Here is a 15,255-nt window from a genome sequence, read left to right on the forward strand (position 1 = left end):
GGCGAGTGATCTAAAGACAGAGAGCAAGAGAGGGAGAGGGAGCAAGAGAGGGAGGGGGAGAGGGAGTGGGGACAATGTCAACAGCTCAGCTCCCAGCACAGTCAGCTGAAATCCAGAGCTCAGCTCAGAAGCTCAGAGAGGGGAAGCAGACAAAACGCAGCTTCGGCCGGGAAACATCGTCAGACTCAGCAAAGGCATGGAATTCGACCACGAAACACAAACTTCAAAGGGCAAACAGAGGGATCTAAATCCACAGGCTGCAGGAATGCTTTAAAACTTTCTTGTAGCCTTGCTTTGTTGAAAGGGTCTTTATTTTCCATTTCAAGTGACGTGACACAGGGACAATCCATCTCTCAGGGCAGCCCATCTGAAGTGGGTAAGTAGGAGATACTTGATATTGATACTAGTGAACCCTCCTGCTCACTGATAGCTACACCATAATGCTATTCACTCAGTGGGAGATGGCACACATGACAGGCTACAGATGTTATAGTGTAAACCCAGTTTGCCCATGCACTGCATCTCACTGCTCAATCCAGCCAGGAAAACACAGACTACTGCAGCCAATAAAATAAACATTAGTCAGTAGGCTCAGTAGAAAACCAAGCAAGAAAGAAGCTGGTGGGGAACAAAGGCTACTAATCCCACTAAGACGATAAAGTTTCCCCATTTTTGTGTTGTTGTGATTGGAAGGAAAGGCAGTATTTTACAGTACTTTTTTTCTTTACTACGGTGGCTTTATAGGTCATAAACAGCAGCAAAAGCTGGGTTGTGAAATGTGCACGGTCTTGATGTTTGGGCTCCCTCTCCAGTGGTGTTGACAGCACGCCTTGCTTTGCCCCCATGTGTGCTGGTGCATTATATGAGCACGGCTTTTGGCATATTGGTGGTAGTCTTGGATTTAGTTTTAGCTGAGATTCTTTGGAGTTTGATTTTCTTTGGAAAATGTTCGCATGATTTCAGGGATGGATGGAGGTTCAGCGTTATTGAGTGACGGAGCAGTGAGTTAAAAGAGATTGATATCCATGTGTGGTTTACACAAAAAATGTGTAGGACTTAGTTCAGGGAAATGTTTGGCATTCCAGGAATTGAGGGAGGATGGGACAGTGTCATATGTAATGGGTACAGGCCTATTTTGGGTCCTAGACGTGGGCTGATCACACATGTTCATCAATCACACAGTCAGCCCGTTGGTGTAAGTAGTGGCCTTGCAGCCAGACATTCCATATATGCTGTACATCTCCTCCCAGCAACAGCTCAACCCAATATGGAACTAGGCGAGCAGACTTCCACTTAGCTCTAAATGCAGCATGCTTTTGCTTGGGATGTTGATATTGCTGTTTTTTTTTTTTAGAGACTATCCTTCCACATTTCCCTCACGGGAAGTCGATACTCCATCGCAGCTCAGACCAACATAAACACACTGCCCTAATCTCCCAGGGTTTCTCATTTGGAGAAATTGTGAAGCCTCCTTTCCCATGTGGAAGCATTGCCTATCCCAGTTGAGAGGCTGTCATCTTAGCTGTAAATCCTTTGCGTGTGTCGAAAGCGCAGTGATGAAAGTTCATGCACCAGCCCTCCAAATTTCCACCTGTGAAATTGATTAAGGATGCCTACTTTGGGTTTAGCCTAAGTCGGATGGTTTTTGGATGGAAAACATTCCAAACAGATACTTCACCGTTTGTGAACATTTTACCAGAGGCTGGGCTTTTAAATAGCTGATCTGGGAGATAATACCTATATGAAAAGGCATAAGACAAACATTATTCCTACAACATTCAAAGTAATTTATTCCTTTCAGTGGCTTGTGTTTGAAGGTTGATGAACCAGAGGCAAAACTCATTTATACAGTCATAAGGCCATGTGTGTTTTCTTTGATGTCTTTTTGCATTGTGAACAAGATAGTATCCATTTCCACCACATTAAAGGCTTACTCTCCAGTCGGCTGGAAATCACGTGTGCCAGGGGGCAAGCTGAGTGACATCGCTAAAAGATTCAGTGTGTTGGGAGGGCATTAACGAAAGTTGAGGACTCACATGTAGCGCACATACACACCCTCTGCTGCCGTCAGCGCTCTCGGGGCTTTTCATATTTTATCGACCATTACGGATGCATGAACCGCTCTCTCAGGATTAGAGGGAGTGTGAGGCAGAGTTAGTGAACGATGGTCAGCCTTTCGTAGCTTCAGCCATGCTGCTGACTGGTAGCTCAAGGGCCTCCTCATTATGATAGGGACAGAGAGAAAAGGAGAGGAGGTCTGTAAAGCTGCTTAAATTCAACTATCTGATCTTTTGGGTGGGATTATCATCATGTTGTATTTACAGCAGAGTGGTCACGGTGTCTGATAGACAGAACTCAGGGAGACTTTAGCAGTAAGGCTGTTGTTACTCTCACTCCTTCACTGGAAGTCCCCCACACTGAGTGTGTGTCAAACGGTGCTATTGTATTTGTGCCAGTGACACACTTTCTGGGGCTTATGATGTGTAAGCATATCTCCTCTTTACAGTGCCTCAATTCAGTGCAGTATTACTGCAGGCTATTTTAAAAAAATGCTGGTCACTTCAGAGGGCTGTCCCTACATGCGTTTCTAAAACTGTCCCAGAAGAGCATTCTTGACATTACCCAGAAGCCCTCTGTCCTCTATGCTGCAGCTGTTGACCTCTCAGTAGCTTAACAATGCACAATATAGACCCTATCCCAATACACCCCTTGCCCCTACCACTTAGCCTTTACCCCTCCATTTGTGTGTTCACGTCTCAGGTTAGGGCAAAGTGTTAGGGCTACATGGACCTCCAAACAGAGGTCTTTCAGAGGCACATCTCAAACTGAGTGTTATGAGAAATCATTGGCAAGGTTGCTGCCCAAGGTAGAAAAGAAAACAACAAATGTGTTTTTTCTTCATTATAAAATATTTAAAGGTTACGATAAGCATCTTATATTACTTTGATGTTGTTTCAATGTATTATGGTTCTTTTATGTACAACAAGCTTAATAACAGAAATCTATATGTGGATGTCTTGGTAGCTAACTAGTTCGCTAGCCTATGATAGTCATGCATTTTGAAATACTTCCATGTCACATTGCCCCCCATTTGATGGCATAAGAGGCTTGAAATTTAACAAAAGTCCAGCAGCAAAGTTGCTGCACTTGTTGCAGGTCCTCTAATATCAGTGCAGAATAGCAGGGTAGGAGCGCCGGTTACTAACGACTACAGAGCACTGCTAATTGCCTGGTAATGAAGCAGTGCTGCCTGTATCCCACACAAGCGAAATCACCACTGCAGAAGATGGCATATTTCCAATGTCTGGCAACGCATGCATCTATGCCAGCATACTGATCATTTATAAGGGTTTTTAGGGGTTGTAAATATATCAAATAGGATTGGGCTGCAGAGTGCCCCAATCCACTAACTAACATTGATTTACACATTCAAACTTGGGTGCACAGGATGAGAAGTCCATGGTAAGCTGAAGGACAGTGTGTGTAGTCTTCAACATGGGAACTAATTGGTGACTAATGGTGAGTCAGTGTTTTTGTTTGGTTTGAAAGTTCAGAAGTTGCCCTTTTCGCCACCCAGAAGCTGGAGCTGGACCTTCTCAAGCATCTGTGTAATGTGGATAAGTGCACTGTACTGATGGAAAGGACTCATTCCCTCAAAAAGACGAGACTCTTGGGTGTTTGAAGCACATGGATTCTCTGGGAAGTCCAGCATCCCTTTCCTCATGAGAGTGGTAACCAGCTCTGAGTCTGTACTCACGCCATTTTTTTCAACACATAAAATAACATGTCTTTAGTTAGACTGGGAGCTCGTGACTCTGGCATTCCTCCCATATGAAATAAGAAAATTATTTGACACGGCAGGGTAGCGCTTTGGGGTTCGAGGGAAAGGGATGCCAAGTATTGGATTTCATTTCGAGCCCTGTTAATATGTGGGAATGTCAGGGCCTGTGGAATGTGGCATGGCCGACTTTCTTCTCATTCCCAGTATTAATAGCATAGTTATCCCAGTGATCCGGTCTATTTGATGAGCAGAGATGTGAGTCGCGGAGATGTGCCCGTTGGCCAGAAGAGAAGTGGGTCAGCAGTGGGTCTGTGCTTCTGATGTTAGTCCCCCCCCCCCCACCCCCCCACCCCCCTTGACACGGTACGACCTCCTTCCTGAGCCAACATTAACATCTGCATTGTTAGAGTCCCACACAGCAACTGGTGGACTTTCCTTGTGCAACATGTGGATGACCTTCTGAATACAGTAACACAAGCTGAAGCCTTGACAGGTGTCTCACAAAAAGGAGCTTTTTGTCCTGTCAGGTTTCCAAAACGTGTCTGCAAACTCGGGTTGATTCGTTGTTAACTTCGTCCAAGTCGCCTGCTTCTGCACAGGTTTTTATTTCAACTTTTGTTCATGCAACTTGTCTTTGTGGTCCGCGGCTTCTATGAAGGGGTTTAACATGTTTATAATAATTTGCTTCAAACTGCAACCGTGCATGGTTAGATACTTGAGGCCCGACCACTGCTGCGTGGAGTTGCAACATTTATTTTGATCAAAGCAAAAAACTCAATCTAAAAGTACAGTTTTAACAACCCCCCGGTACTTCATGTGGTCCGCACCATTATGAATGTTCCTCACATCAGGAAATGTCGTTTTTTTATGAATCAAGCTAAATGAAATAGCTATTAATGACATCCCTGGAGGATTGGAAACACCCCCCCCCCCCCTCCTATTTTTCCAGTGGTTTAGTTGAGGCATTTCCTCTTTATGGGTGAGGTGGGTTACAGTGCCTCATGGCCCCATTAAAACCATCAGTGCTTATATGTTTGTTTTGAATGAGGCTAGAAGCCAATAAGACCTCTGAGAATTCTCCGATGTTGGCTGTGAAAGTTGACAGTTAAAGAGTTTATGATGTGATATTGAAAGACCGCCATGTGTAGGTGGTGGAGATCTGGCTCCTCATTGTTTTGATTAGTAAGAAATGACATAATGAGGACATCATGGACACTTTGATTGATTTGGTGACCAAAATTCAATGTCAGGACAACGTCTAATGCCATTGTCAATTTGGTGCAGAATACTAATGATATGACGTTGATGTTTGTTTTAAGGTGTGTTGTTATGTAAAATCATCTCATGCTAATGTCATCTTGGCAAAGAATAACATTTAGTTGTAAAAAATCAAGGACCAAGCTCATTGAGTGCAAAACCACATAATGTTAACGACCACACAATGTGAAATTCTAACATCTTTGGACATTTAAAATACTGTCAGCCCAATTTTCATTCCAACCAAAATTTAACGCCTGTCCGACATGTGAGTCCAACATCTTTCTGACATCATGACATCTGGTGCCAGCTGGGCAGTGATGGGATACTGGAGACAGTTATGAAGAGCATTCAACATCCATTGCCATATTTCCTAAAGGGACAATCTGAGTGCTTCATATACAAGATCAGTAACCGCAATGCAAACCTGGGGCGACTACATATAATTACACTGTCCTTTCTATTGGCTGTCTGACAAGATCTGTTTGTAAACAAAAGAAAATGAAAAATTCCTTGCTCTCTAAATGTGATTGCATTTGCCTCAGAGACAGTCTGGAAATATTTAAGCAACAGTATTAACCAAGAGCTATTAAAGTAATTAATAATAATTGTGGTTGTGGTCAACTTAAATGGAGGTACTTTGACTTATTCATTTCTTCCTTATGTTATGCACAGCACTGGCTTTACACTGTGACAGCCCCATGGAACAGGCTCAACCCCACCTCCTTAACATTGTCCTGCTGCTATTGTTAAGCTTGTTATATACAGTGACCAGAAACATGAGGCGCTTTTGAAACTCTGTAAGCTTGAAGTCCATTGTCGTGTTGTTTCAGAAGTATCATTTCACCATGAGGTTTCCTGGTGGATGTTTTGCCACTGACTCAGACAGTCTTACCCCAGACTGTGTCCTGGAGACACCGTCTGAAGGCACGACTCCCAGTCCAACAGCTGAAAAGGGTTTCAGCTGTCTCATCCTCACAGCTTCCCCTATCTGATTGCAGGGCAGAAAGGAAGTGATTGAGGGAGAACGTAAGCAAAGGAGTGAGGGAGGTACGGAGGAATGCTTGAAAAGAAAGTCGGTGGGTGAAGGGAAGGGTGGGTTTCTGATCATCTGATTCTCGGCTCTTTTCCTGGAAGATGCACGTAGGCATAAGAGCACAGACAGCCCTTATCGGTAGTCGCCTTAAACCCTTGGAGAGTGTCTGGCTGGAGCTGAATCATGGTGCCCATGTAACTGCTTATCGTTATTACTCACACGTAACCTGTGAGCAAACATTTACTTCTCATTACCTTGCTGTCAGAAATTATGTTGAAATAAGCTCTTAATTTGTTTGCCGTGCCAATCAAAGAGGCTCAGAGTGTTTTGGAGAGAGACCATGCTGTCATAGCTAAAAATAACTGTCCCCTTGAAGATGAGATACACATGGACTCCAGAGCTAGGGAAGGAAATTTAAAGCTGCACAGGCCAGTCGAGCTATTCCTGCCTGTATTAGCCTACCCTGTCAGGCCCCAGTAGAAACGTCCAAACCAAATCTGGCCCATTGTCCAGGTCCACATGAAAAAGCCACGCGGTGTACAGACTCTTATGAAAGCGCTGGCCCTCTGTGTGCTTTCAGAATGAGTGCAGGAATGCATCGCATGCAAATGTACCGTGAAAAAATGGCAGTTCCTCCACTGTCAGCTCTGGTCATTTGTCAGTTGAGGCTGAAACTCGCTGTTGACCACGGAGACCTGCACTGGAATAGATGGATGATGTCACAGCTCAGGAATGCAAGTCGCAATGTGTGTAGCGTACAGTGCATTCGTTATGTTTACATTCGTTTGATCGTTGGATGGATCTTGACTATTAGTCATGCCAGCTGTTTCAGATCAATCACATATCGCTATGTCTTTACATAAATCTCGTAAACTGACCACCCATTGTGCTAAACCCTCTGTAACTGAGTAAGTGATGCATGAATAAAATGTCTTTAATTGGTGTGTGACAGAATAATCCAAAATGTGTGTTTGTGTGTGTGTGTGTGTGTGTGTGTGTGTGTGTGTGTGAATGCTTGCCTGTACTGTATGTTGTACTAATGTAACTGATTAGCACTACGGTGTGGCCTCTGACCCTAACAGGGTAAGATGTATGATGTGTATATGGCCTCCACAAGGCCTAAAGCAGGGACTGTGGGTGGGCCCCAGCTCCTATGGGTTCATGGGAGAATGAGTTTTCAGTGTCCCAGGTGATTTGGCTTGCTGCCAGTGGCTTTTGGAGGGGGTAGAAAAGAATTGAAGGGTAAGTCCATTTGTCATTGTACAGAGAGGCAGACTGTAGAAAGGGAGGGAAGGGCATGTTGGAGAGGGCATGTCTGGGGCAACAGCATCCATAGGCTCCAGTGTGTCCAATGTCTGGCTTGAATAGCATCTTCATGTCATATTAATGAGTGTGAGTGGTTCACTTCCACAGGCAGTTTTTACATACCGTACACAACCATGGCTACCCACAAATATGGGGACATGTGCCAACACAAAAACACTGAGACCTTTTTGGTGTGTGTTCACACTGGTGTCCACCTATGTGGATATCATGCATTGGGACATTAGAAATCTTTTGCAGTTTGAAAGACAGGATTTTAATCTTAAATTGTTATCTGTCATCTGCCGCAAGAGGAACAGGTCTCAGTTAGAAACATATATATTAATAATATATACACCAAGATGGCCTATTCATTTCAATGGAGTTGCTGGCCTGGTTCATACGCCCAAAAAGTTTTCTAGCTTCACTGAATATGCACAGTAGTTATTCTCCCGCTGGCCCTGCCTGCGAGATCCTGCTCAGCTCATAGACTTTACATTGTGATGACTTCACAGATATTTTAATCGCTCCTCTTTGCTTGAGGAAAGTTTTACATTGACAAAACCACCATGGCTCAAAAATCAGAAAAGAAAGATTAATAAATCACCTTGTTTGCAGTTCCAGGTGTCCTCTCAACAGTTTTACATTGTCTTTGACAATGGTGGTCCATGGGGAAAATGCTTTCTGGGCTGCATGAGATTTTTTCACTGCAATACCTGCCTGGCCACTGGGAAAAGTTTGTTGCAGGGCTGAGCAACTTTCCTTGGGGCCCGGGATGTTCAAAGGCTGAATAATTCCAATAAAGTTCTTCTTTCTAAAATTTTCTTCATTTTTTAAACCATGATCATATTTATAGCTGGAATTTCTTGGGTAATAGCCATACATTGGATTTACATTGTCTTTTGACTTTAATTGCCTTTTTGTAATAGTTTTCATTGTTTTGTTTTTTTTTGTTTGTTTGTTTTTTTAAAGATATTTTTGGGCTTTTAGCCTTTAATGGACAGGACAGACAAGTGTGAAGGGGGGAGAGAGAGGGGGTGTGACATGCAGCAAAGGGCCACAGGCCGGAGTCGAACCCGGGCCGCTGCGGCAACAGCCTTGCACATGGGGCGCCCGCTCCACCACCAAGCCACCAGCGCCCCAATAGTTTTCATTGTTACAGGTGGAATCTGCCTTTCCTGTGCAGGATTCCAATTTCTTATGCACAGGGCTGGGTATCGGTACTCGATACCTTTTAAAGCATAGACCGAAATAACCCAGTGCCAAGTAGTATCGAAACTTCTCCAGCCAAATGATACCTGCATTTGATCTTTTTTGTATGCAGATCTAAAAATCCTGGCTATTTGTATATGTGTATAGTTTTGCTCGTAGTCAGTCATTGCAGGCGTTCTTGAAGTTAATGTGGCCCACTACTGCAGCAGCTACATCTGTACTGTCTGTGGTGTGATAAAGCTGAGCATGGTGTATTTGATGGAGTTGGCAGTATAGGGTCCTAGCCTGGAAATCCAGACCCAAATCTAGAAAGATTTAGGGTCTGGCTATGAGTAATGAAAATGGCCCAACACGAGGGGCGGCACCAAGCCTGCATTTGTAAATATCACTGCACGCAATTGGATAACACTACGACCAATCAGAACAATACACGGGGTGACGTATACGCTTAGCTACCAGCGGAGCTAACTGGTCGATTAGACTCTTGCCGTATCCGGTCGGCAAAATAGCAAAAACATCCTTCTTGCAAAGGAAAGACTCGAGCGCCATCTTCTGTTCCTCTTTTAGAGAAAAAGCCAAGTCTAACTCGTTCATTGTAGCGGCCAAAGCTGTTTCAAACAACTGGTGTTCATCCGTAGCCATCTTGCAATATTTACTGACTGATTTTGGACTTCGTCGTCACAGCGCTGTCGTCATCTGTTTAGCTCGCCTCTGGCCCGCCTATATCAGATACACCGATGTGATTGGTGCAGCTCGGTTTCATGGGCATAGGTAATGAGCATCATTACTGATTGCCAGAGTGACTTGCTGAGCAAATTCAAATTGTGCTCTCGTGAGAATTCTGGATTTCCAGGGTAGTAGGGTGCCAAAATGCCACCAAAACGAGGATGTGTATCAAATGACATACAAAAAAAAAGATATCAAATGATGTGTGACACTGATACTCTATTGCTATCAGTGTCACTTTAAGGATTCTGTTATTGGTACTGGTATCATCATATTTTAAATAACACCTAGCCCTACTTACACACAAGGAAAACAGCATTCAATCATGAGCTGTGCATTACCATGTTGGACGACTGTCTACTATATTACATTTGAGTCCATAAATTCTCTAAGCTCACAGTTTGTTTGAGGGTACACACTGTTAATGCTCTTCTTCTAGCTAGAGAAGCTGCTTAAGGCTTGTTTGCTGCCACCCAGTAGTTAATACATGTGTAATTTGGAATGAAACTATATAATTAAAATGCACTTGCTCTTCCACAGTAACCACACTGTAGGTGTCAGCAAATCAACAAGCACTGAAATCTTAGGGATTCTAGTTGCCTGACGCTTCTTGACTACCAGCACTGACGTTGGCTCAGTCAGATGTGCGCTCTTCTCGCCAGCTGCATGCCAACAGTTTGCCAAAACTGCATTTGGCATCCTGTTCATGCCTGTGCCAGCGTGGCACTGCTCCCCCATCTCTGGTGCTGGGTGCTTACATAAGCCTGACTGTACCCTCCTCTGTGCCCCAGCACCCGGGAGGAATGGTCCTTATTTGTGGGACCCAGGAAAATGTGTGTGCAAAAAAAAAAAAAAAAATCTGCCGCAGGCTTCCGTCTGATCTTTTATTCAGTGCCTCTTTAAAAATAATCTTCCCCTGTTTCTGTGCCTTTGCCTATTCTACTTGTTATTTGTTTCAACAGTTTTATTGCAGCTTCTTGTTTTTCTCCTGTATTACTCTTGCCTTCCTTTCTTTGCCTCTAAGTATCTGGCTACCAGTAGGTGGGTGAAAACAGATTGAAATCCATTTGTTTATTTGTGTGCTACAAAGAAGATGACAAGGGCACTTCCTCAGTGTGAAAGCGAGGGGCAGGTAGAGGTACTGGGGTGTGGAGGAGGGGAGAAAAGGCAGGAGAATTAAGGTGAGCAAGATGCATTTGAATGCAGGAGCACATTGCTGTAGCTGTAGCTGTAGCGTGAGGAGGAAGAAGGAGGGCAATGAGCAGTGAGTGAGTGATGCAGTGTTTTTTTATTTGGTCCAAGTGTGTCTATTCAGGACGGATGGAAATAACAGGAGCTTGATTTGTATCTGTTTTTTCTTATTTTGTACTAAAAGTATTGTGTAGTGGGACAGATGTTGGGGAGAGAATTGAAGTGATGCAGGGACAGATGTTTGAGAGACTGATCTCTGCATAGATAATACACACCTCTTTTTCTGTCGCTCGCCTGCACACACACACACACACACACACACACACACACAATCACACACCAGCAGCAGCAGCAGCAGCAGCCCGTCTCTCCTCACTGCTGCCCCCTCCTCCTCGTCTTCCTCCTCCTCCACTGACCTACTTCCCAGCGCTGGGGATGAGGCGATGAGGTAGTGGGCTGAATGAGAAGTGGCAGCAGTATCTCCCTTTATCCCTGCCTCCCTCCCTCACCTCCTTCATCTCTCTGTCTCTGTCTCTGTCTCTCTCTCTCTGCTCGGCTGCTCTCCAGACTCTTCAAACACAGAGCAGCCAGCAGGCTCCTCTCTCTGCTTCAGGGCTCTCGGTGTGTGAGTATGCAAATACCGCATGTGTGTATGTGCTTACATCTGAATCTTGAGTGGGTGTGTCTGAATTTGATGTGAACACGTGACTGTATGGCAGTGCACATACAATGCAGTATGCGGTATCAGGCAAACAGGGAATTTGTCAAAATGTGTTTTCACGCTTTCTACAGGCGTGTGTGCGTGCCGAAATTCTCGTCTGTCAGGACGAGCAGTTAGCGGTGACGAATCTCCATGCACCCTTTTCTGCATCTCCCATTTTTGACACACACAGATGGTTTTAATTAGCACTATCCTGTAGAGATCCACAGGCTTTCACTCTTTTGGTGATAGCTTCCTTTTCTTGCGACTTATAAAATGACCGTACATGTGTCTGTTTCCTGGTGATAGGCAGGGAAATGTAAGGAAGTCTGAGTGTGTATCGAGTGTGTATGTGTGTGCCGTTTTCCATGTCATGAGCATAAGATGTTTGACAACTCAGTGACACGAAAAACACCAGAAAGGGAGTGACAGAAATAAAAGAGCAAGTATGAAAATAGAGCACAGCAAAAGTGACACAGAAAGAAAAATGAAAACAAAAATCCATCCGTCAAGTACTTCCCTGTCACATTGTCAGCTATAGTGATACTTTCCAGATACAGTTGGTGAGGGCAGGTTTTAATGTTGCACTCTGCACATTCTCTGTGACGACAACATTTCGGGAAGCAGCACACAGGTGACTGTGTGCTGCTTCCCGAAATGTTGTCCGAAAATCGCCAAAGGCATCAGCGTGGGGAAGCAAAGAACAGAGGAGTAGAAAATGTGGAATGAAGCTGGCAGCAGGACATGTGAGAAGTGGCAAGGAAAAAATGACAGATGTTACTGTCAGAGGGGGGTTGACGGAGGGAAATGTCACTCCATTCACCCTGAAAAGAGGAATAATGGGAGATGACGGCAAGTCAGAGGGGGAGGGAGAGAAGGATAAAATGAAAAGCTGGGAGATAAGAGGGGCTCTCCGGGCACATATGGCACTGGACATGGTCAATTTGGATTGTGTCTGTATGGTGACTCCCCCATACAGAGAGTGATAAAGGTTACACATGCACGATCGTCAATGTTGTTGCTTCCTTATATTTCCCTGTATATACTGTGCATGTGTGTGTTTGGATTCCTTGGCCTACTTTCCCCGGGCATGGGCTGGAAGACGGCCAGCAGAACTGGTGTTGAGTGAGGACTGGCCGCACGTGGGGCTCTGTGGGAGAGTGAAGATAGAAGCACACAGATACACTGGACAGGAGGTTTAGGTTGTGTTTTTGCTGAATGGCTTTAAAACCCCTGTAGAGCGGCCTCTTTTCCATTAGGCTCCGCCAGCTGTCCATTGCAACAAAAAATAACTCACCGCCATAAAGATTTGGCACCAACCCAGACTTGATCCTATAGTAATAAAAACGATGAAAAGCCGTCACAGTTAGTCTGAAGCAGAGCCTTATAAGTGTAAATGTATGGAAAAAAATCTCTATGATTTACCAACTGAAGTGGGCTTTTTACTGTCATCCCACTGTTTCCTTCCCCCCACTAACTCAACACAGTGGATGCTCATCTGTGTCTATACAGTACATCCATTTCTGGTCAACATCTGGTTTGGTGCAAGTTAATGTGGCGTCCCTGCAACTTGTTGTACACAATACTCCATACACATGTGACTTCACTGTAGATTTTTCTGTGGGGATAGAGATTTTTATGGGCAAAGCTTGATTATATGGACAAGTGGGCCCAAATTATGGGGGCATAGACTGTATGTAAAGATGGACGTGACATCTCTACTTACACCCACTGCACAAAATGAAGCTAAAATATCCTGGATACGGCCGCTGCCATCTTGCCGCTGCTCTGGTGACACCTTTTAGAGCCAGAGTCTGCGCAGTAGTAATCTCCACGGTTTCTAGTTTCCTGCCTATACACCTGTCCGACCAATCATGAGCAGTGCCACTGAATGTGAGCCCACCAATTGGCTCACACAGTTGTAAGTCATGTTGTTAAATAAAGTTGTTAAGTAAAGCCAACAGCAGCGTGATAAAACTACCTTAAATGACAGAAAGCATCAAATGTGTTTGATGTGTACTTTGAGTTTTAAGTTTGGCCCATGTCCCATCCACTAACACTGAGAGGGTCGGCTTTATGACCTATACTGCAGCCAGCCACCAGGCGGTGATGGAGATGTTTCGGCTTCACTTTTGGGGGGCTGTCAGGTTGTCCATCTTTATATACAATCTATGGTCAGGGGCCCGTGTGAACTGTGGATGTATGAAGAGAACTGGATACACAGTTGGAGGCGGCTCATGTTCATCCCTATAGAAGTTGCTTAGTAGTGCATGAAGCCAAAAAAGTTAAAAAAAAATAAAATTTCAGGGTAAAAAAATTCCACAAATTTTCCACATTGTTGGGCCCATAGAGGAAGCACACTAGAGACTTTGCCAGCCGAGCAACTACTTCTGGTTTAGCCCTCTGCTAACTTAAGAGATAGCATGATATTATCGAGTGATTCCTTTAGACTTTTGAAATGTTATTGCATCAAATTGATCAAATCCCGATAGTGAAACAAGTCATTTTGCACGGGTTGTGATGCTTAAAAAAAGTCCTGATTTACAGACCTCTCTTTCCCAGTGTAAGTCTATGGGAAAATGTCTTTGAGTCCAATGGCACGAGACATGTAGCTGCAGCCACATTGTGTTTGAAGCTTACACAACACGCCCCTACAAACTTCACCCATCAGTGAACCCACCAACGGGACAGTTGATTGAACCCTGCTACAATGTGATGTTGTAGCAGGGTTCAATTAACTGTCATGTTGGTGGGTTCATTCTTTATACATAAAAACATGATTCACCGTATAAGTAATGAGATGTAACCCTAACCCTTAACACCTGGTCTTCCAACCTTACAATTCATAGCTAAATGCTAACATAGTATTTTCTTCCCGGCCTCTGGATCAAGAGGTGAAAGGGGCAGATCGTGGACTGACATGTAGGTATGGTGGGCAAATCTTGTAGCTGGTGGGTGGGCCACCTAGCTGCTCCTGCCACAGCTTTACAAGTGGATGGCATCATGTGACGCACCCCAAAGTTGTAATTCCATGGTTTTGCCATTATGTCAAATTGGCTTCAAAGCTTGGCGCTGTTCCTGGGGGCTTGGTGTAAACTGGAAACAATATTATAAGTGAGCACAGGCGAGCTGTATGACATAATGAAGTGCAACAATGCAGCCAATAGGAAGTACTGTATTTTAAACAATCATCCACAGAATGTTGTAGGACCTCACAACACTAAAACTTAACTTTTTTGGACATAAATATGTCACAAAAAACAAGTCAATAAGAAGCAAGTGCAAACTTGTTTGCAAGATACATCACTGAAGCGCAATATAAACTGAAATTTTGATGGGTTGAGTGATGGGTTCATGTTTTTCAGGTCTGTTTGAGAGCAACACTCACATGCTCATAGGTGCATTGTTGGTCCCTGTAGTTGTCTTTTATGTCCATATTGACCTTCCCTAAATGGTTCCAATGTATGAATTGAGGAACAAAATTTACAGTCCTCATTCTGAACAAAACTCAACTCCTATACTCAGCCAAAGCTAATGTGAGGGTTTGCAGCCATCTGGCTTAAACAAATCAACTGGGACTCTTCAAAGTTGCCGTTATTTTAGTTACAAAATTCACTGTCGGGTGGAGAAAAACAAACTAGAAAGGACTTAAATGTTTGATGATAACATCTTAATTTGTCCGACTCACACTGCTACAGCCTAATAGTAGCTTTAGCTGAACATGTTTGAGCGTGCCTTTATTATTTCAGTTGATACTGTGCTTGCACAAATACTTTTGTATATCATCAGATGAACACATATTAACTGACACACAATTTCTGGGGGCAACAGAGTACATACACTATGTGCAGGGGATGGGAGGAGGAGGGGATCAATAGGGGCCACAGGTTGTTTTAGCCCTGGAGCCCCATAGCAGGTTAATCCCACCCTGATCGGGGGGCATTCAGGAATTGACACCTCAGCTATCATAACACACACACACACGCTGGTGCAGTATCAAATGTACCTTACACACTGACATACATATACCAGATGCCACACATGCTATAA

At 44.1% G+C, this 15,255-nt stretch overlaps 1 protein-coding gene across 5 annotated transcripts in view; it reads left to right on the plus strand.

The window, feature by feature from the left end:
* daam2 (dishevelled associated activator of morphogenesis 2) overlaps positions 1–15,255 on the plus strand; it is a 120,824-nt gene that overhangs the window by 23,783 nt on the left and 81,786 nt on the right. The window contains exon 1 of one of the 5 annotated variants that reach the window (XM_033642161.2): positions 95–376. The exons of the other annotated variants lie outside the window; for them this stretch is intronic. The gene's annotated coding sequence lies outside the window, so the exon portion shown is untranslated. Of the gene's footprint in view, positions 1–94; positions 377–15,255 lie in introns of those variants that run through there. 5 annotated transcript variants of the gene reach the window in all.

The sequence above is a fragment of the Epinephelus lanceolatus genome, chromosome 15 (assembly GCF_041903045.1).
Source record: "Epinephelus lanceolatus isolate andai-2023 chromosome 15, ASM4190304v1, whole genome shotgun sequence".
NCBI classification, from domain to species: Eukaryota; Metazoa; Chordata; class Actinopteri; order Perciformes; family Serranidae; genus Epinephelus; species Epinephelus lanceolatus.